The 23,388-nt window shown below is 44.2% G+C and overlaps 1 protein-coding gene across 3 annotated transcripts in view; it reads left to right on the top strand.

Annotated features, from left to right (window-relative positions):
* LOC122540083 (ephrin type-B receptor 2) overlaps positions 1-23,388 on the top strand; it is a 699,339-nt gene that overhangs the window by 395,375 nt on the left and 280,576 nt on the right. The gene's annotated exons all lie outside the window — the stretch shown is intronic.

Genomic DNA, 23,388 nt, shown 5'->3' on the forward strand with positions numbered 1-23,388 from the left:
ATCACAGCTGGAAATGACATCACCAACCCAAAGAAACCCAAACATATAAATAGAAAGCAGGAATTGTCAACAGTGCTTCGCCCGGAGGCCCACTGAAGATGTTACCTAGTAAGGTGACAAAACGTCTGGAAATGAACCTTCCAGCTCAGCAAGCAAATCTATATCCAGAGCATGTAAATAACAAGTGAATTGGTGATAGGATCAGCCGCTGAGCAGTTATTTCATTAATCCAATATTAATGATATGATGATCACTCTTACTCAACTGTTTATCCACACACTCTTAATTCATTGGGCTCCCTCATTCACAGGCACCATATCCAGAATTGCGTCTTTAAGCATTGAATTGAGAACATACTGGTCTCTTGAACATAATTCAGAAACATCCTGTCTCCCTTACCCTGGGTGCAAGGCCTGGCCCAGTTGGTTGCACACACTATCCTCATTCTGTAGACCTTGCACATCTTTGTAATTTGATTTGATTTATTATAGTCACATGTACCTAGGGATAGTGAAAAGCTTTGTTTTGTAAATGTATTACAACGTCAAAAGAATGCATGGTCAGTTTAAGACAGAAGATGCTTTTCTAAGTTTAAAGTATGGCAAATGCTGCCAGTATACAGAACAACTGGGATACAGGCTGTTCCAAAATAGTTACATGTAACAATTGGCTGGTAAGTGGATAACTGAGTTTTGGTTGCTGTTTTGACAATTCCAATTTGACCAATTGATTTAAACTAAACACTCAGCCCTTCAAAGTCAATCAAATTTAAAACCTAATGATGCTGAAAAGCCTGAAGCCAATCAGACTATAAGAATTTCAGGTGGAATCAGAGGTATAAATGAGGGCATTTTGATAATTAATCAGAGCAACTCCATTGAACACAATGGAGGGGGTTTAATAGAGGATTATGTAAATAGTCCAACTCAGGAAGGGGCCATACTGAACTGGTGTTGGGGAATCAGCCCGGATAGGTGGTTGAAGTTTCAGCTGGGGATTACTTGGGGAATAGTGATCAAAATTCTGTAAATTTTAGAATACTCATGGACAAAGATGAGAGTGGTCCTGAAGGAAGAGTGCTACATTGGGGAAGGCCAACTATAGCAAAATTTGGTAGGAGCTGAGGAATGTGGATTGGGAGCAGCTGTTTGAGAGTAAATCCACATTTGATCTGTGGGAGACCTTTAAAGCGAGGTTGATTAGAATGCAAGACAGACATCCCTGTGAAAATGAGGGATAAAAATTGCAAGATTAGGGAACCATGGATGACAAGTGAAATTGTGAGACTAGCTAAGAGGTAGCTAGGGTCCTGGCAACTGAAAATAGACAAAGCTTTGGAAGAATATTGGGAAAGTGGGACCAATCTGAAACGAGGAATTAAGAGGGCCAAAAGGCGTCATGAAATATCTTGAGCAAACAGGGTTAAGGAAAATCACAGACTTTTATTTGTACATGAGGAGTAAGAGGGTAAGTAGAGAAAGAGTTTGCCCACTCAAGGACAAAGGAGGGAAGTTATGTGTGGACTCCGAGAAAACTGGTAAGTTTCTTAATGAGTACTTTGCGTCGATATTCCTTGAGGAGAGGTTAGGGATGTTGAGGTTAGGGATAGATGTTTGATTACTACCGTAGGTCAAGTCAGCATAATAAAGGAGGAACTGTTGAGAATTCCAAAAGGCATTAAGGTGGACAAGTCCCCAGGTCCGGATGCAATCTATCCCAGATTATGGAGGGAAGTGGGAGAGGAAATAGCTGTGGCCTTTGCAACACCCTGGAACATGGGTGAAGTCCCGGAGGACTGGAAAATTGCTAATGATGCCCCTTTGTTTAAGAAAGGTAGCAAGGACAATCCAGGTAATTATAGACCGGTGAGCCTGACATCAGTGATAAGGAAGATGCAGGAGAAGATACTGAGACATAGGATCTAGATTAAATTAGATTCCCTACAGTGTGGAAATAGGCCCTTTGGCCCAACCAGTCCACACGGACCCTCCGAAGAGTAACCCACCCAGACCCCATTTCCCTCTGACTAATGCACCTAACACTATGGGCAATTTAGCATGGCCAATTCACCTGACCTGCACATCTTTGGATTGTGGGAGGAAACCTAAGCACCAGGAGGAAACCCACGCAGACACAGTGAGAATGTGCAAACTCCACACAGACAGTCGCCAGAGGCTGGAATCGAACCTGGGACCCTGGTGCTGTGAGGCAGTAGTGCTAACTACTGAGCCACCGTGCCACCCATTTGGAAAAAAATTGGCTTATCAGTGACAGGCAGCATGGTTTTGTGTAGGGAAGGTCATGTCTTACCAACTTAATAGAAGTCTTTGAGGAAGTGACAAAGTTGATTGAGGGAAGGGCTGTAGATGTCATATACATGGACTATAGTGAAGCATTTGACAAGATTCCCCATGGTAGGCTGATGAAGAAAGTGAGATTGCATGGGGTCCAGGGTGTATGAGCTAGATGGATAAACAACTGGCTGTGCCACAGGAGCCAGAGTGTAGTTGTGGTGTTCCACAGGGATACGTGCTGGGACCACTGTTTGTGATATACATAAATGATCTGGAAGAAAGTATAGGTCATCCGATAAGCAAGTTTGCAAATTACATTAATATTGGCAGAGTTGCAGACAGTGAAGGGGATTGTCAAAGAATACAGCAGAACATAGATAGATTGGAGAGTTGGGCGGAGAAATGGCAGTCGAAGTTCAATCTGGGAAAATGCAAAGTGATGCATTTTGAAAGATCCAATTCAAGAGCAAACTATACAGTGAATGGAAAACCCCTGTGGAAAATAGATGTACAGAGAAATCTGGATGTTCAGGTCCATTGTATCCATTGCATAACAGGTCAGCAGAGTCGTCAAGAAGACAAATGGCATGCATTCCTTCATCAGACAGGGTATTGAGAACAAGAGTTGGCAGGTCATGTTATAGTTGTATAGGACTTTGGTTCAGCCACATTTGGGATACTGCGTACAGTTCTAGTTATCACATTACCAAAAGGATGTGGATGCTTTGGAGAGGGTGCAGAGGAAGTTCACCAGGATGTTGCCTGGTATGGACAGCGCAAGCAATGAAGAGAGATTGAGTAGATTTGAGTTATTTTCATTAGAAAGATGAAGGTTAAGGCGGCACCTGATTGAGATCTACAACATCATGAGAGGTATAGACAGGGTGGATAGTAAGCAGCTGTTTCCCAGAGTAGGGGACTCAGTTACTAGGGGTCATGACTTCAAGGTGAGAGGGGAAAGGTTTCAGGGAGATATTCATGGAAAGTTCTTTACGCAGAGGATGGTGCATGCTTGGAACGCGTTGCCAGCAGATCTGGTGGAGGTGGCATGATAGCGTCATTTAAGATACATGAATGGGCGGGGAGCAGAGGGATACAGATCCTTTGAAAATAGGTGACAGGTTTAGATAGAGGATCTGGTTTGGCACAAGCTTGGAGGGCAGAAGGGCCTGTTCCTTGCAATTTTCTTTGTTATTTGAAGACAGCACAAGAAACTGTATGGAGAGATTAAGTTAACTTAATGTTTAATAATTGTCTTATCGAGCAGCGTTTTCATAGAGTTGCTGTCAGATAGTAATTCATCAACAAAAAAGGGGGCTCAGATTTCTTAATAGTTTTTGTTTAGTGTTCACTCTCAGATTTAGAAAAATAAATGTTTTTTTTCTTTAAACAGAGGAAATCAGGAGTTTTCTTTCACTCACTGACACCTTTAGCAGATTACGAGGCGAGGCAAGCTTTTCTGGGTGTTTTAGTTTTAGTTAGCAGAGGGGTTCGACCTCCATGTTGTAACAACAGTACAGTCAGATCGTATCAAACAAGGACATACAGATCATAAGATGCTTAAACAGAGCAAGATGTACAGTTACACTGCACAGCAAGTATGCAAAGCAAGATCAATATTAGCCTGATCAACATTATTTGAAGTTAGAGAATCCACTCAGCAGTCTAATAACAGCCAGGAAGAAGCTAGTCTTGAATCTGTTGGTGCATGTGATCAAGCTTCTGTATCTTCTGCCTGGTGGAAGCGGTTGTACGAGAGCACTATTGGGATGGGAGGGGTCTTTGGTGATGTTGGCAGTCTTTCCATGGGAGTTTGGCTTCATTGATGCTCTGGGTTATGCACGCACCCCAGCACGTGAGGGGCACGGTGGCACAGTGGTAAGCACTGCTGCCTCACAGCACCAGAGTCCAGGGTTCAATTCCCACCTCAGGCAACTGTCTGTGTGGAGTTTGCACATTCTCCCCGTGTCTGCGTGGATTTCCTCCGGGTGCTCTGGTTTCCTCCCTCAGTCTAAAAACATGCTAAATTGCCCGTAGTGTTAGGTGTAGGGGTTGCTCTTCGGAGGATCAGTGTTGGGTTGTTGGGCTGAAGGGCCTGATTCCACATTGTAAGTAATCTAATCAAAAACCTTCTCTAGCTTCTTCCGGTCCTGGGCAGAGGAGCTGCCGTACCAAACCATTATGCACCAGGATATAGTATGCTTTCTATTGTGTACCTCTAAAGGTTGATGAGGGCTCTTCTGGACATGCCAGATTTCCTAAGCTGCCTGAGGGAGAAGAGACATGGTTGTGCCTCTTGACTGTCGCATCTACGTGGGAAGTCCAGGAGAAGTCGGTTACCATCACTCCGAGCAACTTGAGGCTCTCAACTCTCTCCACCTCAGCTCCATTGAAGATGGGGGTGTGTCCTCTTCCTTTCTTCCTAAAGTCAATGATCAGTTCTTTTATTTTGCCAATATTGAGAGAGAGAGGTTATTATCCTTACACCATGACACTGAGCTTGATGGAAGATAGTAATATGGAGTAGGAGAGATCTTTGATTATATTGGCTGCTTTCCTGAGGCAGTGGCAAGTGGAGACTGGTTTGTGTCATGGACTGGGCTGTGCCACAACTCTCTATTGCAGTATTGGGCAGTGCAGTTGCCATACCATGCTGTGATGCATGTGGATATGATGCTTTCCGTGGTGCACCAATAAAAATTAATAATAGTCATTGTGGATATTACTGAAATTGAGAGTTCCAAGTGAGAGGGGACAAGTTTAGGGGAGATATACATGGAAAATCCTTCAGGCAAAGACTGGTGGGGGCCTGGAATTTGTTGCCAGCGAAGGTGGTAGGGGCAGGAACAATAGCATCATTTAAGTTGTATCAAGACAGATACATGAATTGACAGGGATCAGAAGGATACAGATCCTTAGAAAATAGGTGACAGATTTAGATAGGAGATAAGTATCAGTGCAGATTTGGAGGGCCAAAGGGCCTGTTCCTGTGCTGTAATGTTCTTTGTTTTTTGTCTTTGTTATATACCAAATTTCCTTAATTTTCTGAATAAGTAGCCACATTGGTATGCTTCCTTGATTGTAGCATAACCATAGATAGACCAGGCCAGTTTGTTGGTGATATTTACTCTTAAGAACTTGAAGCTGTTGACCATCTGTACCTTAGCACCATTGTTACAGACAGGGGCATGTCATCAACTCCGCTTCCTGCAGTCAATGACCAGCTCCTCCATTTTGTTGACATTGTGGGAGAGATTGTTACCTTTACACTATGCCACTCATAGGCACCTATCTGCTACTACAGGTTCAATACTGATCCCAAACCATGACTCCTGACATCCTTGCTGACTGCCCCGCAGAGTATCACTGTGTCTGCCCTTCTTCTCTGAGGGTGATTATCTAGAGATGTTTCTCCCTTAGTTACTTCCTCCTGTGCACTTGCACTGAGCTCCTCAATGAGTGTCACTGACTTAAACACAATACATCCATCCAGTGACGCTCACCTACATTCTCCATGCAACTGAGCTTGCAACTGAGCTAGACTGTTTATGATGCTGTCCCCTCAAAGATATTTTCTTCCCCTAGTAGCTGAAATGTTCCTCAGCTTGCTGGGGTAAGGTGATCATCAGAAGTATGGAGATTCTCAAAGTACATTAATGATGGGACATTCCATGGCCCCCAGTGCTCAGTGTTCATCCCAAGCCAATTCTCCCATTTACATTTCTCTCCCCCATCCCCTGTCCTCTCAAACCAAGACTGTTTCCCCCAAACACAATCACCAAAACCCCATACAATCATATTCTAAAAGTAGATAGGAATCAGATGTACAATAGAACTGTGTTATCACCAAGGTAGAGCTGGCTTTGTGAAATACAGCAGACAACACCCATGAAACACTGGAGGAAAAGAAATCTAATATGAGGTACATGGATGTTGATTTGTAGGAACTATAAAATTCATGCTGTGGCCTATAGAAAACTTCAAGGGGTGTTGTAAGCCACTAAATTGAGCTTTCAGCTTCATGGTATTCCTCTCCATACAAAGGAAATAAACAATTGTCCTCTTTTTCTGAGGTCTCCTTATCATTTTTCAAGTTAACAAGTGCTTTGGTCCCAACTAATCATGATACATGTAAATAACGTGGATGAGGGAACCAAATGCAATATTTTCAAGTTTATTGACAACGTGAAACTTGATGGAACTAATGAGTTGAGGAAATGGTGGCACATTGGCTCAGTGGTTAACAATGCTGCCTCACAGCGCCATGGACTCTGGTTCAATTCCAGCCTTGGGTGTCTGTGCAAACTCCATACAGACAATCTCACTGTGTCTGCGTTAGCTTCCTCCAGGAACTCTCCATAGTCCAAATCTTACAGGTTAGGCAAATTGGCCATGCTAAATTGCCCATAGTGTTCAGGGATATGTAGGTTAAGTACATTAATCAGGGGCAAACGTCAGGTAATAGGCTATGGGAATGGTTCTAGGTGGGATATTCTTCAACTGGTCAGTGTGAACTTGTTGGACCAAATGGCCTGTTTCCATATTATAGGGATTCTGTGATGATTCTCTGATGGAGATGCAGAGCGACTTCAGGGTGATCTAGACAAGCCAAGTGTGTGGGCAAACAAATGGCAAATGTGGTACAACATGGATAAATGTGAAAGTATACACTGTAGTGAGAAAAACAGAAAGGCAGAGTATTATTTCAAGGGTGATTAGATTGGGAAATATGGATATACAAAGGGATCTGGTATATGTATGCCAGTCAATGAAAGTACACAGATAGATACAGCAATCAATTAGGAAGATTAATGGTGTACTGGCCTTAATTGAAAGACAGTTTGAGTTCTGAACTAGGGAAGCCTTCCTGCAGTTCTACAGGGCATTGATAAAACTGCAACTGGAGTATTGAATGCAGATTTGATCTTCTTACCCATAAATATTTTCTAATCAGTCTGTTTAGAGATGTTATTACACACTAGGAAATAACTAGGGAAAGAGTAGGGTTTATTAAATACCAAGGAGGCAATCTGTGTATGAAGCTGGAGGACATTGGTAGAATGTTAAAAAGACATTGCGGTCTTTACTTAGAAGAAGCATGCAAGTACAGAATTTGAGAAGATAGAATGTAAAGTTCATGAGCAGATTGATATAAGAAAGAAGGAACTATTGGAGATTTTGACAAATTTAAAAATGGACAAATTCCCAGGTCCAGATGATTTATATCCCAGACTGCCCTGAGAAATGAGGGAGGAAATTATAGGGGCTCTGACCCTAATTTTGAAGTCATCTCTGGCCACAGGGGAGATGCCAGAGGACTGGAAGACAGCCACTTCAGAAGGAGGGTGGGAGAGAGAGACTTACTGGTCTATAGTTCCCTGATCTAACACTAGTGATGGGGAAACTATTGGACAAAATAGTGAAGGAGAAAATTAATCTCTATTTATAGAGGCAAGGTTTGATCAGGATAGTCAGCATGGCCTTATCAGAGAGAGGCTAACAAATCTGAATTTTTTGAGGAATGTTTGGATGAGGATAGTTGATGTAGTTTACATGGATTTCAGCAAGGCTTCTGGCAAGGTCCCATGTGGGGAAACTGATCAAGAAGCTAAAAGCATGTGCTATTCAGGTTAACTTGGTAAGTTGGGTCCAAAGTTGGCTGAGTGACAGGAGGCAAAGGGTAGTGGTGGAAGTCCGTTTGTGTGACTCGAGCACACTGCGCAGTGATGTTCCACGGGGATCAATGCTGGATCTCTTTATGTGATACTCATAAATGATGTAGATGAGAACATGGGAGGGATGATGAGTAAATCTGCAGCTGACACATATTGGCCAAATGGTTGAGATTGAGAAAGAAGGTGTTAGCTTACAGGATAAGCAGATTGGTCAGATTGACACATCAGTGGCAGGTGATTTAACCCAGACAAATGTGAGATGATGCACTTTGGAAGAAAGAACAAAATAAGGCAAAATGCTGGGAGACTCGGAGAAACTGAGGGAGTTTGGAATGCTTGTCCACAAATCCCTGAAGCCAGCAGGATATGTTAATAGGGTAGTTAAGAAAGCAATCGGAACACTTGCCTTTGTCAGTCGTCGCATAGAATGTAAGAGCAGGAAATCATGTTGGAAATGTACAGAATTTTGGTTAGGCCACAGATGAGGTACCATGTCCAGATCTAGTCACCACACCATAGGAAGTATGTTATTGCACTGGAGGAAATTACAAAGAAGATTAATGAGGATGGAGCATTTCAGTGATGGAGAGCCTGGTTACATGTGGGTTGTTTTCTTTGGAGGATAAAAAATTGAGGCATAATCTGATGGAGGTGTATAAGGTATGATGGACGTCACCAGGGTGAATAGAAAGCAGCTATGTCTGTCGTCAAAGGATCAATAATAAGGAGACATAATTTTACAGTGGAAGTTTTAGAGGGAATTTGAGGAATTTTTTTTAACACAGAATGAGGCTAGTGAGGGTCTGGACTGCACTGCCTGGGAAAGTGGTTGAGGCTGGAAACCTCTCAACCTTTTAAAAAGTACTTGGATGAGCACTTGAAGTGTCACAACATTGGCCCTAGTGCAGGAAAGTAGGACTAGTTAAGGTAGTGGCATACTTCTGTTGGTACAGACTAAACAAGCCAAAGGGCCTCTTCTAAACTATATGATTCCAAGACCTCTGGAGCAGGAGTTTGAATGCAGTGAAGGGCCACTAATGGTGAGGATGTTGTATGAGGAGAGATTGGTTTGATTGATCTATATTCAGTAGCGTTCAGAAGGACAAACAAGGATTTGATTGAAATGTGTAAAATCCCAACAGGGCTGGACAGTCTAGATTGTTTTCCTGTGACTGGGGAGACGAGAACCAAAAGTCACAGCCTCAAGATACAGAATAGGCCATTTAAAACTGAGATAAGGAAACATTTCTTCACCCAAATGATGGTTGTAAGTTTGATAAAATTTAAGATATTAAAGGCATCGAGGGGAATTGGGGTGGCACAGTGGCTCAGTGGTTAGCATTGCTGCGTCACAGCGCCAGGGACCCAGGTTCAATTCTAGCCTCGAGCGATTGTGTCTGTGTGGAATTTACACATTCTCCCCGTGTCTGCGTGGATTTCCGCTGGGTGCTCTGTTTTCCTCACACAGTCCAGAGATGTGCAGGTCAGGTGAATTGACCATGCTAAATTGCCTATAGTACATTAGTCAGTGGGAAATGGGTCTAGGTGGGTTACTATGCGGAGGGTCAGTGTGGACTTGTTGGGCTGAAGAGCCTGATTCTACACTGTATGGAATCTAATTGAATAGAGAGAAAACAAGAGTATAGCATTGTCGTGACAATATTGAGTGGGGGAGTAGGCTTAAAGGGCAGAATGGTCTACTCCAGCTCTCCTGCCTTGCTGTGACATAGCATTGGAATGTGTCTCTGTGGTTATTTGTGATCTCTTTAATTTTAGGTTGTGTATGCTCTGTATTCAATGGTAGTGGGGAGTCGGCAAGTGTTGATACACTATGACAACGACAAAGGACAACATTCAGAAGTCTGAATTGCAAAGTGACTTGGGAGCTCTTGTTCAGAATTCTCTCAAGGTAACCTTGCAGGTTGAGTCAGTAGTTAGAAAGGCAAATGCAATGATGGCATTTACTTTGAGAAGACTTGAGTATAAAAGCAGGATGTACTTCTGAGGCTCTCTACGGCTCCAGTCAGGCCAAATTTGGACTATTAGATTAGATTACATTACAGCATGGAAACAGGCCCTTCGGCCCAACAAGTCCACACCGACCCGCCGAAGCGCAACCCATCCATGCCCCTACATTTACCCCTTACCTAACACTACGGGCAATTTAGCATCTTTGGACTGTGGGAGGAAACCGGAGCACCCGGAGGAAACCCACGCAGACACGGGGAGAACGTGCAAACTCCACACAGTCAGTCGCCTGAGGTGGGAATTGAACCCGGGTCTCAGGCGCTGTGAGGCAGCAGTGCTAACTACTGTGCCACCATGCCAGCCACCGTGCTGTGTATGCAGTTTTGGGCCCCATATCTCAAGAAGGATGTACGGAGCGTGTTCAGAGGAGACTAGTTAGAATGGTCCCATATGAGGAATGTTTGAGGAATCTGGGACTATACTCGATAGAGTTTAGAAGGATGAGGGGGAATCTAACTGAAATTTACAGAATACAGAATGTCCTGGACAGAATGGATGCTGGGAAGATATTTCCCTTGTTAGGAGAGACTAGGATCCGAGGACACAGCCTTAGAGTAAGATTAGATTAGATTAGATTACATTACAGTGTGGAAACAGGCCCTTCGGCCCAACAAGTCCACACCGACCCGCCGAAGCGCAACCCACCCATACCCCTACATTTACCCATTACCTAACACTATGGACAATTTAACATGGTCAATTCACCTGAACTGCACATCTTTGGACTGTGGGAGGAAACCGGAGCACCCGGAGGAAACCCACGCAGACATGGGGAGAATGTGCAAATTCCACACAGTCAGTCGCCTGAGGCGGGAATTGAACCCGGGTCTCAGGCACTGTGAGGCAGCAGTGCTAACCACTGTGCCGCCCATAAAGGGAAGACATTTTAGAACGGAGATAAAGGAAACTTCTTCAGCCAGTGAGTGGTGAATGTATGGAATTCATTGCCACAGAAGGCTGTGAAGGCCAGTTCATCGAGTGTATTTAAAACTGAGATCAATAGGTTCTTGATTGGCAAGAGGATCAAGGGTTAAGGGGAGAAAGTGAGAGAATGGGGTTGAGAAACTTACCAGCCATGATTGAATGGCGGAGCAGATATGATAGGCTGAATGGCCTAATTTCTGCTATTATTTTTTTTTAGATTAGATTACTTACAGCGTGGAAACAGGCCCTTCGGCCCAACAAGTACACACCGCCCCGCCGAAGCGCAACCCACCCCTACCCCTGCATTTACCCCTTACCTAACACTACGGGCAATTTAGCATGGCCAATTTACCTGACCTGCACATCTTTGGACTGTGGGAGGAAACCGGAGCACCCGGAGGAAACCCACGCAGACACGGGGAGAACGTGCAAACTCCACACAGTCAGGCGCCTGAGGCGGGAATTGAACCCGGGTCTCAGGCGCTGTGAGGCAGCAGTGCTAACCACTGTGCCACCGTTATGTTTTACAGAAGGCCAGGGTACCCTAAAGGGGCACACTTTTTGGGGGGATGAAGTGAGGGCAGATTTGCCCTCTTGTGTCAAAGGTGTTGGGATAGGGTGATGTAACAAGCAGTAGATTGACAGCTGATTAAAGGGAACAGCCCTTCAGCAGGGTTGCTGTGCTCACCTGTAGTGCTGTGTTGTTACCTACTGTACTTACTCATGGTAGAATTCAGCCACTTCATTGGAATAGTAGAATCCCTCAGTATGAATCAGGCCATTTGGCTCATTGAGTCCACACCCACCTTCCAATGAGCAACCCACTCAGACCCACCCCTAGTTACCCTATCCCTGTAACCCTGCATTTCCCATGGCTAATCCACCCATATCCATGGACACTGGAGGAAATTTTGCTTAGCCAATCCACCTAACTTGCACATCTTTGGACTGTGGGAGGAAACCGGAGCACCCAGAAGACATCCATACAGACATGAGGAGAATATGCAAACTCCTCACAGACAGTCACCGGAGGGTGGAACCAAAGCCAGGTCCCTGGCACTGAGACAGCCATGCTAGTCTGAGCCACTGTGCTGCCACTTACAGGGAAGGAAGCGGTGGATAGATTCTTGTAGGCAAAGGAGTCAAACATTACCAGGTGTAGATGGAAATGTGGATTTCAAGCACAACAAATCAGTTATAATCTTATTAAATGTGGTAGTGTGTTCAAAGGGCCAAATGTTTGACATGTTCATACAAAGCAGTGTGGTCAGGCAGATTATCAATGCTCGAGGAGCAGGAGAATTGACGTTGCGGGCATAAGCCCTTCAGTTTTCCTGATGAAGTGCTTATGCCTAAAACATTGATTCTTCTGCTCCTTGGATGTTACCTGACCTGCTGTGCCTTCCCAGCAACACCCTCTCGACTCTAATCTCCAGCATCTGCAAACCTCACTTTCTCCTAGGTTATCAGTGCTGGGTTTTCTCTGACAGCAATCACGATGTCAAAGGAAGATGTACTGACTTATGAGCTTACTGAGGGTCTTTACAACTGGACAAACTTCCTCAGGAACATCAAGCCCCTCACAGTTTGCAGTCCATTCAGCACTGTGAGTGGCGGTGCTCCTTTACTGAAGCTGTGGATTTCCTGCAGATCAAAGATGGAGTCAGAGGTGGGTATTTTATTAGTCTTCGGACAGACTTTTTCTGGTGGCTGCTGGAACAGAGGGTATAATGCTTAGTTCCAGCCTGTCTCCACCACTGCTCTGATGAAAATCACAATGACCTGCACTGCTGGGACAGATCCCAATGTTGGGATATTCCCTGTCTCCTGTTTCCCACGTGAAACACAAGTCCAGTCTCATGCTAGCCAAAACAAGGAGGTTACACTGACCATTTCTAAATCACCACCCAATATTCAGTCAGTATGTTCTTTCCAGTTCAGGAACGAACCATGGAAACAGGACAGATGAGATATACGGCATGGTACAAAGACTAAAATGTTTGTCATTTCGAGAGACTGAAAAAGTTGAAAGTTTGTCTATTACAGAGCAAGATTTAGAGGCATTTAATTAATAAATAGCTTTGATAAGATAGATAAGGATGTGCTGTTTCCACAGGTTATGCTCTGAACCAGTGCCAATTCTGAGCTGCTTAATGGTGCTACAGCTATGTCCATGAACTGGGATGCCTCCATAAATTTAAGCCACAATCAATGCCCCATAAGGATTCAGTCTACCTTAGGATCTCTGGTTGCTGGATGTCTGTGCTATCCTCCGGAGGCTTTTCCACCCAGATGGACCACCCCTGCTCTGAGTCTGTTGCTTCTCCACCTATTCTTATCTCACAGTAACCCGACTTCACTCAGTGTATCCTATTTGCATTCTAATGTACAGAATATTGATTACTTATCTCTCATACATGGTTTCCATTCTTTAAGTTCTGATCATATGATGTCAGAGTCACAACATCATTTACATCAACAGAAATTGCGCGAGAAAATCAGCAAGTCTGGCAGAAAACAGAGTTAAGGTCTTGGGTCCAGTGACTCTTCTTCAGACCTGTTGAATTTCTCCAGCAATTTCTGTTTTTGTTTCAGATCTCCAACATCTGTAGTTCTTTATTTTATTATCATATATATTATCATCGTTAAATGTTCATTTCCTGCAACATTACAGGCAGGAAGTTGATTACCAGAGGATTCAGATAAACAAATGCAACTAAACTGGGGCTGAGGTCAGGAACCAGTGTTTCACTTCGCGAGTTGTTGCATTGTGGAATGAACTACTGAAACAGCATTGAAAAAGATGAAGGAAATTCAGTTTGTAAAGGAATATAATGCAGGGCTATCAGGAAAGCACAGGGGACATGAATCAAGTTGGGTAGCTTTTAAAAAGCTAGCACAGGCGTGAAGGGTCAAATGGCATCCACATGTCTTAAATGATTATGTGACTAAGCTGGATGATGTGTGATTCCTGCTGGCTGTGATGTACAGCTCACCAGCGACACACACTGTTTATAGTTTAAACAGGAGCTCGCAACGATAGCAGATAAGTGGATATGAGTGACATTCCTTGTGTAAGATCACAGCTGTCAACAGCAAGCCTGAGAGATGGGACCTCTGACACCAGACTCGATTGAATCATTGAGGTTAATACTTAGGCTTCCTTCATTTGGACAGAATATGATGTCTGGTAATTACAGTGAAGCCAATGATAATGAAGTCTAAATCCATTTAATATTTCTGTCAGTAGAATTCACTGAATTATTCTCATGTTTGTTTCCTTTTTATTAATGTCAGTTTTCCAGCAAAAAGAGATGAGAAATCACAAAGAGAATAAAAGAGGCGTCTGATATGGACAGCACGATGACTCATTGGTTAGCTCTGCTGCCTCACAGAGATTCCACCTTAGGGTGACTGTGTCAAGTTTGCACATTCTCACTGTGTCTGCGTGGCTTAACTTTGAATGTTTTGGTTTCATCCCACAGTCCAAAGGTGTGGGTTAGGTGGAACAGCAAAGCTAAATTGCCCATAGTATCCCAGGATGTGCAGGTTAGGTGGATTAGGTGGATGCAGGGTTGCAGGGATGGGGTGGGTCTGGGTGGGATTGGACGTTCGGTGTGGATACAATAGGCTGAAAGGCTTGCTTCCACACTACAGAGATTCTGTGGTCTGATGGCCTTTTCCTGCTCAGAGTCAATGACTCATCAATAAAGTTTGGTCTGTTTCATTCAGGATTAAATACGAAGGCAGTCAAAAAATTTGCTTTATGGAAGAGAGATATAAGTGTTGTAAAGTCCAGCTTAATGTGCCCTCTTAACTCTGCTGATCCCCTCTTAATGGCCATTCTGCTTTGATACCTTTGAGAATTGATACCTTTGTCTGAAGTGGGCACTTGCAGAGTCGCAGCTTGTAATGAGCTTTATCTTCCACTTATGTTGTGAGTATTACTGAAGTGATGCAGATGGGAATATGTTGGCTCTGTCCATGTAACTATTGGTTACTATAACAAACAGGGAAATGGAGCAAGGGATCCAATGTACAGGAGAATTTAAAGATCGCTCAGAATTTAGTCCTTTTCAAATCGACAGCAGATTAGAAAGTATATTTGCTTAAAATCATGTGATACGGACAGTTCACAGAAAACTGATTCTGGAGATATTGTTTGCTTTGGCTTTATCTCCAGGGCTATTGATTTTTTTTTAATCTTAGGAAATATAACTTGTTTTGACTCTATCACTCATTTTGTGATAAACTCTTTTAACACTCTTATGGAATGTCTGCAATTAGATCAGCACCTCTGGGGATAGAGTTTTGGTTTTGGGTTCAGTCAACAACTCAAGTGCAAACTGGGCTCAAAATTTCATGAATTTCAAGTTTCCACTCAGAAAATTTGCTAATACGCAAATAGATTATCAGCACAATTGGGCAACTGCAAAGGCCTGCTATTGGATGCAGATACTCACCTGGAGATGATCTTGTACTGGGTCTGTGAGCAGCTTTTGTGGAGGGACTGTCCTGGAGGACAATGTTTTCAAACAAGTGCAGATGACCGCAAGATTTTCATTTGTATATTCAATGCAATTTGTGGTTAAAAATCCATGTTCTCTTGCATTAGTTTTGCAGGTTTGGGGTGAATTACACGAGTGAAAATTTGCAACTAAAAAAATCTCCACACTTTAATGTCCAAAGATGTGCAGGTTAGAGGTGGGTATTCTTATCAACTGTAAATATTTTTGGGGAAATTTAGTTCCTCAAGACACACTTCCCTGTTTGTGGTTGTACCTTTGATTGGACTGAGAATGCGAAAGAGAGTAATGATCACAGAAAATGTGTGACCTGAACGGATATGGCAAACAATCCTATATTGTAAATTTAACTACTGATTTTATTTCTCCATTGTAGTTTGCCTTAAACCCCTTTCCCCATTTCTACATTCTACACCTCACTCTATAAGTGTGAGAGCTGATGGATTTTTTTGTAAGATCAAGGTTATGCAATCGGCTGCCATACTTTCCTTTTCATCAATTCATAGGCATCCTTGCCAAAACTTTTCCCTCCTATATCCCTGAACTCATATCTTTCTATAGGATTACACAGTACAGGACAGGCCCATCTGCACTAACAAAATAAAGCACATTAGTACCACTTTCCAGCACTTAGCCCATAGCCTTGAATGTTGTGACAGTTCAAGTGCTCACCCACATACTTTTTGAAGGTTGTGAGGTTGTTTTGCCTTACTCCATTGGATGAATGGCTAGTTTATGATGCAAAGTAACATCAACAGTGTGGGTTCATTTCCTGCACCAGCGTGGGTTCATTCCCTGAAGGACTCTCTTTCTCAACTTCTCCCCTTGTCTGTGACTGTTAACCCGCTGGCTAAACCACCACTAGTCATCTCCCTTTAACCAGACAGCAGTGCTCTGATGCGGTAAGACTGTGGCAACTTTATCAACTTTACCCTCCAGATTCCCACTATCTCTGGATGAAAAACATTTTCCTCAAATCCCCTAAAGACTTCCTGCCTTTCACCTTGAAATTATGCTCCCTTGTATTGACCCTCAGTGAGGGGGAACAGCTGCCTCCTATCCATCCTGTTTATACCTCTGATAACCTTATGCACCTCTGTCAGGGTCCCTTTCTGCCTTCTTTGCTCCACAGAAAATAGCTCAAAGTTCTCCAGCCTCTGTTCATAGCCAAAGTGCTCCATCCAGTGGATGAAACTCCTCTGCACCTACTCCATATTCCTACTACATTGTGGTGACCAGAACTGAACACTATACTCCAGCTGTGACTTCACCAAAATTGTAGGCAAAAGTAAGGATGGCAGATGCTGGAGATCAGAGTCAGGAGTATAGTGCTGGAAAGCACAGCAGGTCAGGCAGCATCCAAGGAGCTGGAGAATCGACGTTTCGTGCAAAAGCCCTTCATTCAGGATCTTCGGACAGTCATCTCAAAATCCCTTTGTTCCACTAATCTTCTGAGTGTCCTACAGTTCATGGAGTACTTTCATCTCTTGTTATTTCTTCCAAAGTGCATCTCCTCACACATATCTGTGTTAAATCCCATCTGCCACTTGTCACAATGCTGGTCTTTTTGCAAGGTTACGTGCCCTTGAGTTTTTTTTCAGAGAGGTTTTAACGACACAAGTTCCATCATGTCTGAAGTTTGAATGGTTCATTGAGGCCTTTTTGTTTAGTCCTAACAAATAGTGCTTCAAGCCGAAAGCTTTCAAGTCTTTTAAAAAAAATGGTATAGTCAAGGGAGCATGGCTAGCTCTCTAGCTGTGCAATTCTATTCATGGGATTCTATGAAAATTCTTACATTGCGGAAACAGGACCTGTGGCCCAACAAATCCACAACGACCCTCGGAAGAGTAAACCACCCAAACCCATTTCCCATTACTCCACATTTATCCCTGACCTACACACCAAATTTACACATCCCTGAATGCAATGATTATTTTAGCATGTCCAGATTAGAATGGTGCTGGAAAAGCACAGCAAGTGAGGCAGCATCCGAGGAGCAGGAAAATCGACATTTAGGGCAAAAGCCCTTCATCAGGAATGAAGCAAGGATCCTCCAGGGTGGAGAGATAAATGGGAGGAGATTGGAGCTGGGGACAAGGTTACCAAGAGTGCAATAGGTGTGGATGGAGGTGCGGATGAAGGTGATGGGTCGGAGAGGAGGGTGGAGCAGATAGGTGGGAAGGAAGATTGGCAGGTAGGACAGGTCATGAGGATGGTGCTAAGCTGGCAGATTGGAACTGGGGTAAGGTGGGGGGGAGGGGAAATGAGGAAACTGGTGAAGTCCACATCGATGCCCTGGGGTTGAAGTGTTCTGAGGTTGAATTTGAGGCGTTCTTCTTCTGGGCGTTGGGTGATGAGGGAGTATAGATTAGATTACAGTATAGATTACATTACAGTGTGGAAACAGGCCCTTCGGCCCAACAAGTCCACACCGACCCGTCAAAGCGCAACCCACCCATACCCCTACATTTACCTCCTACCCAACACTATGGGCAATTTAGCATGGCCAATTCACCTGACCTGCACATCTTTGGACTGTGGGAGGAAACCGGAGCACCCGGAGGAAACCCACGCAGACACGGGGAGAACGTGCAAACTCCACACAGTCAGTCGCCTGAGGCGGGAATTGAACCCGGGTCTCAGGCGCTGTGAGGCAGCAGTGCTAACCACTGTGCCACCGTGCCGTCCTCTACCGTGTAGCGGTAGAGGACAGCCAGGACCTGCATGTCCTTGGCAGAGTGGAAGGGGGAGTTTAAATGTTCGGCCAAGGGGCAGTGAGGCTCATTGGGGTGGGTGTCTCAGAGATGTTCCCTAAAGCGCTCCACGAGAAGGCATCCAGTACATGGCCGATTCACCTGACCTGCACATCTTTGGACTGTGGGAGGAAACCAGAGCACCTAGAGGAAACCCACGCAGACACAGGGAGAATGTACAAACTCCACACAGACAGTTGCCTGAGGCTGGAATCAAACCCTGGTCCCTGGTGCTGTGAGGCAGCAGTGCTACCCATTAGTTCAGGGGTTGGTTGAGTCTGAGTCACAACTGGAAGGTCTCTTTCGCTTTTTTTCTGCCCTTCTGACTTCATAACCTATAAGCTGTTTGTGTCATTTTTACTTTTTGTGTGAAGGAATGTGTTTATTGGGAGTGTTGCAAGTACTTTTGGAACAGCATGATTATGTCAGGTTTTTGGGATAGGATAAGTTATCCTGTATTTTATTTTTTGTTGTGTTTCATTCCATAATTTTGTAAATAAATTATGTTTGTTTAAAACTTGGTGGTTGAATCAGCTGATTCACTCTGGGAATATCTGCTATACACTTAGCTAAAACAAATAGCAAAGTTACAGTCTGGGCTACCTGTTTAAAAATGCTTTGAGGAGCTGTGCCTGGTCCATAACATACTGATCAACCCATCTGAACAATCCTTTAGCCCAAAACCTTCTATTACACTGTTAACCACCCGGTCAATCTTTGCGTCATTCACAAACTTACTTACCATTCCCCCCACCACCCCAACCATTTTCTTGATATCATTTAAATATATCACAAGCAATTATGGACCCCACCTTCTACCACCACCACCCTCTTTCCATCACTTAGCCAATTTTAGATTGAGCTTGCTGTCCATTGCTGATTGTTGAAAAACCCATCTGGTTCACTAATGTCTTTTCAGGGAAGGAAATCTGCCATCCTTGTCTGGTCTGGCCTTCATGTCACTCCAGAACCACATCAATGTAGTTGACTCTCAACTGACATCTGGACAGTTAAGGATGGGCTATATATGATGGCTTGACCAGCAGTGTCAGATTTATGACAGCCACACTCAGACAACAACTCACCAGAACAAAAAACCCAATACCCATCATGTGCAAGACAAACATGGTGTACAAGATTCCATGCAGGGACTGCACGAAACACTATATAGGGCAAACAACTAGCGATCTGCATTCAGGAACATCAACTATCCACTAAGCGCTACAACCAGCAATCCTTAGTGTCTATACACACAGATGACATGGACCACAAATTCAATTGCGACAACACAACAAATAATAGGACAAGTCAAAAAGAGGACAGCCAGAGATTTCCTAAAAGCTTGGCACCTATCTAAGCTCCATCAATAAATGCATTGACCTGGACACAATACACGACCACTGCAACAAACAACCAGACATGGCAAATGGAAGCAGCGGAAATGAAACCAAATACATTCCAACCGACACAGTACAGCAGCACCTCATAGGAGGCTCCACAGCACTGAGGATGTCACCTAGAAAGCGGACGAAACATCTACAAACTAAATTCCCAGCTCGGCTAATGCACTACAATAACTGCAGCCAGCACCCGTGCTACAAATCTTTACACAAACCTTGAGCAGTGTCCAGAACCCATGAATGAATGAAAAAAACGTTATCCTGGAACCGATGTGCTTTTTCATTCTTTATCAGTCCCCCATGTGGAAGCTGATCAAATTCCATATAAACTATAACTGGATTACCCTCATCTACACACCTAGTCATCCCCTCATAAAATTCAGCCAAGTTTGTCAGTTGTGACCTCCCTGGCAGAAAGCCAAGATGACTACCCCTGATCAAACCTTGCCTCTCCAATATGAAGCCAGATGTGGTTATTAGAGGTCAGGAATCTCAGCTCTAGGACATCTTTGCAGGAGTTTCTCAGGCTAATGTCGTACACCCAGTCACCTTCAGCTGCTTCATCAATGACCTTTCCTCCATTATAAAGTCAGAAGTGAGGACGTTTGCTGATGATTGCACAATGTCCAGCACAATTCATGACTCTTCAGGTATTGAAATAGCCCTTGTTCAAATCCAACAAGATCTGGACAATATCCAGGCTTGTGTGTCCAAATGGCAAGTAACATTCATGCCCCACAAATGCCAGGCAATGACTCTCTCCTAAAAGAGACAATCTAACCAATACCCATTGATGTTCAGTAGTGTTACCATCACTGAAGTTATAAGAACAGGTGAGACACTAGGAAGAATACAACGGCAAGTAACTCACCTGCTAGCTCCCAGTGCCTGTCCACCATCCACAGGGCACAAGTCAGGAGTGTGATGGAATACTCCCCACTTGCCTGAATGAATGCAGTTCCATTAACACTAAGGAAGTAATGTGTATTACCTCCTGCAGATATTTACCAAAGATCCTTAGATCTTCCAAATCCACAACCACTTCCACCTCGAAGAATAAGGGCAGTAGCTACTTGAGAACACTACCATCTGCAAGGTTCCCTCCAAGCCACTCAACATCCTGACTTGGAAACATATCACCATTTCTTCACTGTCACTGGGTCAAAATTCTGGAATTTCACCCTTATGTGCATAGTGCATCTAACTACAACACATGAACTGCAGCAGTTCAGGAAGGCAATTCACCACCATAAATATTGGCCAGCAACAACACCCATATCCCACAAGTGAATAAAAACAAGTGGTAATTGGTTCTCCCCTTCAGAAGTTTCTCCAATAGATTCCCGAGCACCCACACTCTGTAATTCCATGGCTTATCTCTACAATCCTTTTTGAAAGGTGGAATCACATTTGCTGTCAAAGAACAAAGAACAAAGAAAATTTACAGCCCAGGAACAGGACCTTTGGCCCTTCAAGCTTGAGCTGATCCAAATCTATTGTCTAAACCTGTCAGTCAATTCCTAAGCTTTTTTTGTTTAGATTCCCTACAGTGTGGAAACAGGCCCTTCGGCCCAACTTGTCCACACCGACCCTCCGAAGAGTAACCCACCCAGATCCGTTTCCCTTTGACTAATTCCACCTAACACTATGGGCAATTTAGCGTGGCCAATTCACCTGACCAACACATCTTTGGACTGTGGGAGAAAACCGGAGCACCCGGAGGAAACCCACGCAGACACAGGGAGAACGTGCAAACTCTATATAGTCACCCGAAGCTGGGATCGAACCTGGGACTCTGGTGCTATGAGGCAGCAGTGCTAACCACTGTGCCACCGTACTGCCCCATCTACTCATGCATCTGTCCAGACACATCTTCAATGAATTTACCGTGCCTGCCTCTACCAACTTTGCTGGCAACACGTTCCAAATGCCCACAACCCTCTGTGTGAATTACTTGCCCCACGCATCCCCCTTAAACTTTCCACCTCTCACCTTGTAAGCATGACCTCTCATTATTGAATCCCTCACCCTGGGAAAAAGCTTGTCTCTATCCACTCTGTCGATACCCTTCATGATTTTGTAAACCTCAATCAGGTCCCTCCTCAATCTCCTTTTTTCTCATGAAAATAAACCGAACTTACTCAACCTCTCTTCATAGATAGCACCTTGCATACCAGGCAACATCCTCGTAAACCTTCTTTGCACCCTCTCCAAAGTGTCCACATTCTTTTGGTAATGTGTTAAAAACTTAAAAGAGCCTTTGGGTTGTGGATGTGTTTGCCTCAGTTTAATGTGGTGTTTCACTTGGAGCTGGTGTACTTGGTCACCGCCTTTGTGCCGTCCGACACGGCATGCTCGGCCAGCTCCCCGAGCAGCAGCAGCCCCATGGCGGTCTGGATCTCCCGGGAGCTGATGGTGCTGCACTTGTTGTAATGGGCCAGGCAGGAAGCCTCCCCCGCGATGCACTCAAAAATATCGTTGACGAACGAGTTCATGATGCTCATGGCCTTGGAGGAGATGCCGGTGTCGGGGTGAATCTGTTTCATCACTTTGTAGATGTAGATGGAGTAACGTTCTTTCCTGGACAGCCTCCTCTTCTTTGCGCCCTTCGCTGGCGCCCTCTTCACCACTTTCTTTGCGCCTTTCTTGGCAACTTGACCCTTCTTTTCTTCAGGCATAGCGCTGCTCACTCTCAGACACAGAATGAGCTGTCCTTCAGTTCTCTGGCACCCTGTGGCCAGAGGGAAGTAAAAACTTGGATCACGGCTCTTGTCATTTCCTTCCTCATCTCCCACATCATTTGAGATACAACTCATCCAGACCTGGGAATTTGTCCAATTTTAAGTCTGCCTAAACCTCCAATACCGCCTCGCTTCCTATACCAAAGAGCTCAAGAACCTCACAGTTTCTCTTTCTAAATTGTTTAGTTTTATTCTTATTGTCCAAAGTATCCCCACTCGTGTCTTCTCTTGACCCCTTGATCCTACTTCCATTAAATTACGGACCAGCTAACTTCCCATCCTCGTACTTACATTAGCAAGAACTATTAACACAATCCTGGTATGGTGTAAACACATCCTTAAGTATATGTAAGAAACACACCTTCTCCCATTTGACACACTCTTAGATCACCATTGTTCATTCCCCATTATCCGTTGACTAGAAATTGAACTGGACCAGTCACATAACATTCAAGACTCTGGGCCTAGTGCTGGAAATTGGGACTAGGATAAATTTTGTGTATTTTACCTGTGTAGATTCGATGGGGCACAGGACTTCTTCTTTACTTTGTGATTCTATATATACTGTGGATTCAAAAGCAGGTCATAATTTGGAATATCTCCTGACTCCCAAAGCCTTTTCACACGTCTACAAGTACAAATCATGAGTGTGATATAATATTCTTCTTCAATGAGTGCACCCCCAACAACACTCTAGAAGCCATAGACCATTTAGGACAGAGTAGCCCATCTAATTGACACCTTCAGCATTCATTCGTTACACCACGATAGTGTATGCTATTTGCAAGATGCACTCCAATAACTCACCAAGTATCTTTCATAGGCACCTTCAAAACCCATGACCCCAAGAGCGACAAGGAAAGCAGATTGTTGTCGTACAGGCCAGACCGTAGGGCGGCACGGTGGCACAGTGGTTAGCACTGCTGCCTCACAGTGCCGGAGACCCGGGTTCAATTCCCGCCTCAGGCGACTGACTGTGTGGAGTTTGCACATTCTCCCTGTGTCTGCGTGGGTTTCCTCCAAGTGATCCGGTTTCCTTCCACAATC

The sequence above is a fragment of the Chiloscyllium plagiosum genome, unplaced genomic scaffold, assembly GCF_037043375.1.
Source record: "Chiloscyllium plagiosum isolate Xiang-an unplaced genomic scaffold, Cpla_swu_hap1 HiC_scaffold_37, whole genome shotgun sequence".
Lineage (NCBI taxonomy): Eukaryota > Metazoa > Chordata > Chondrichthyes > Orectolobiformes > Hemiscylliidae > Chiloscyllium > Chiloscyllium plagiosum.